Consider the following 2,658-nt stretch of genomic DNA (forward strand, 5'->3'; position numbering starts at 1 on the left):
GTCCTTCCGGCCCCAGTTTCAGTACAGGACTGCATGCGTAGCAGGAAAGTGGAGACCTTGTACCAGACCAACACCTGTGGCGAGGCTCCTGGAGAAACCCCCAGAGAAGTTAAAATAATTGGTCATCTGTGACTAGATCAGAGGCTGGTGCTATCCGAGCAGCTCTTTCAGGACACTTGCAAGCAGGGCAGGCAGAGTCTTGCCCAGTTTTACTAGCTGGTCCGTACAGGTTTCTACCAGCAGCTTCAGTGGGGCTCAGCAGACAAGAGGCTCCATCTCTGTGCATTGGTTTACAGTTCACAGACTCTTTCCAGCCTGGTGCTTTTCTACCCACCAGGCCCAGGTGGGTCCCACCTGCCTCTCTCTTTGGCCTTGTGAACAAAGGCCCCAGGTTCTTTCCTGTTCAAGCACTAATAACAGCCTTAACTACTCCGTTTACAAGCAGCTCTGGCATTTGCTCCCCACTGCGATTGGATGCCTGTCCAAATCAAAGGCCAGCAGTCTGCGTGTGCCCATGAGGGCTGGGAGGCGAAACTGCTTGCTCAGTTAACAGCAGGTCTCCTCCGTCACATGCATGCTCAGTCAATCAATAACTACTCCCAGCAGTTCCTGTTTGGCTCCCGATCAGGTCCTGTGTGGAGGACAGTTAAAACAGTACAGCCTGACAGAGCAGTTCAACTTCTGTCTGTTTGCTTAAGAAAAAGCAGGAGGAGGAGGAGGATGTGGATCATTACAGCAATTCCTTCCAGGCATCTGCTGTACTTCCTTACTCAACCCCTTATAAAACAGCAGCTTTATGCTCAAGACCAGAAGTGTTGAGCCTCCACAATCCTCCACTACCTGTAGAAGGTGCAGGTATTCAGCATCACTTGAAGCAAGGCAAAGCCAGACAATCAGCCTGGTAGTTTGTGCAGGCGACGTGCCTGCAGCAGGGAGTCTCGGGTATAGCGGGACACTTCTCTGGAAATGCAGGTGCTAATACAGCCCTCCGCAGAAGGGCACATACCTGAGGTGGAATAACATAGTCAGCCACATCCCAGACCCGGGGTCCCAGAGTTGATGTGTTGGTCACAGTTACTCCTTTCACTTTGATCGTAACAGAGCTGACTACAGAGTCGGTCTCCTGGTAGCCCTTTTCCCAAATGAAGACCCAGCTGCAGGTAAAAGGGGGAAAATAAGTCATCAGGACTTCTGCATTCAGAGGCCTCTAAGAAACCAGCACCATGAAATTATTGGTTTAGTTTAAGGGACAAGCCTAGTTCCAAATGTTGCACCTGAAAAGTGGAATCCAGAAAGCAAGTGAAGAAAGAGCTCACGTTTTCTTTTTTTTAAATATTATTTTAAGCCACTCTTGCTGAGCTCGTGGCATCAGCAATATAGTTACTAAACAGCAGAAAAGTGGATTAAAGTTACAGGAACTGCCTGTTCCGAGAGATGACCCGTGCTGCCCCTGGAGGGATACCCCTCACTATCTTGTACTGTGCAAGGCCCAAGTTTGATCGCCCACCCCAAGCATGCCCAGTTCTCAGCCTTTCTGCGTGTCTTAGTGCTGCCTGGAACTGCAGCCCTCCATTTCCCTGCAAATGGAGAGAAGATGAAATATTTGTGGGGGAGGCAAAAAACGAAACAGTGAAGTACTGCCAGCTGCAGTCTGTACTGGGGATTTCCTTCAAATGCCAATGCTTCAGGATCCCGAAATACTTGTGGGACCAAGGCATTTCTCTAGAAATCCACTCCCCTCAGTTGGGAGCCACCGGCTTGGGCCAAGTGCCGCACTTCAAGAAGTCCAGTTAACGTTTCCCCCTGCCTCGAGGGTGCACAGGCCTCCCTCCCGTCAGCCTACTTGCTGGAGGAAGTGCCCGCTGGTGGGTCCTGTTAGCAGCTGTAGTCTCTTTTGCAAGTGCCCAGCGAAGGTTTTATCAGTTCATCTGAGCTCAAGTGAGCAACTGGCTCATTTAAAGAAGCAAAATGGGGGTGTCAGAAAAAGAGAAGCCCCCAGAAGAACCGTTTTCTCTTCTCAAACCACCAAGCAAGAACCACGTGCGAGAGGCCGAGCTCTACTAGTACTAAACCAGGGGCAGGCAATTATTTTGGGCGGAGGGCCGCTTACTGAGTTTTGGCAAGCCATCGAGGGCTGCACGGACAGGCAGCCCAAGGCAGATGAATATTCATTTTCTAAATCTTTTAGGGGCCCTGCGGGCCAAATACAACGGCCTGGCAGGCTGCATTTTGCCCACCCGCGTTGTTCCTGGGTTGCTCCGTTAGCTCAGCATAGGAGCGACAAGCAACACCTGCACACAAGCAACAGCTGGCGTGGAAGAAAAGGAGTTTGCCTGACAGCGCCCGGATCCTGATCTTCCGTACGTTCCTCAGCACTTCCACTTCCACTTCCAGCCACTCGCAGCTCTATCCATGCCAGTAAGATTTTTATTTTATTTATTTATTTATTTTTTTTAAAAGAGCCTTTCCTCGTTGCTCAGGAAAGCTAGCTCACCATGTTTTCAACACCAACGCAGAAAAATTTAAGCTGGCGTGTTTGAAACGCGGAGGGCTGGCAACTAGGCACCTGCACACCGGTGGTCCTGGTGCAAATAAGCCTGTTTCTCCCCCCGGGGCCCCTGTTTTGGCCATGGGGGGGGGGGGGGGGGGGGGGGCGCG

General features: G+C 51.2%; 1 protein-coding gene across 1 annotated transcript in view; it reads right to left on the reverse strand.

The window, feature by feature from the left end:
• P2RX4 (purinergic receptor P2X 4) overlaps positions 1–1,138 on the reverse strand; it is a 9,543-nt gene extending 8,405 nt beyond the window's left edge. Inside the window, exon 1 of the mRNA XM_025199320.1 lies at positions 1,007–1,138. The gene's annotated coding sequence lies outside the window, so the exon portion shown is untranslated. The remainder of the gene's footprint in view (positions 1–1,006) is intronic.
• Between the last annotated feature and the right edge of the window lie 1,520 nt (positions 1,139–2,658).

Source organism: Alligator sinensis, unplaced genomic scaffold (genome assembly GCF_000455745.1).
Source record: "Alligator sinensis unplaced genomic scaffold, ASM45574v1 scaffold628_2, whole genome shotgun sequence".
In the NCBI taxonomy this organism is placed as follows: domain Eukaryota; kingdom Metazoa; phylum Chordata; order Crocodylia; family Alligatoridae; genus Alligator; species Alligator sinensis.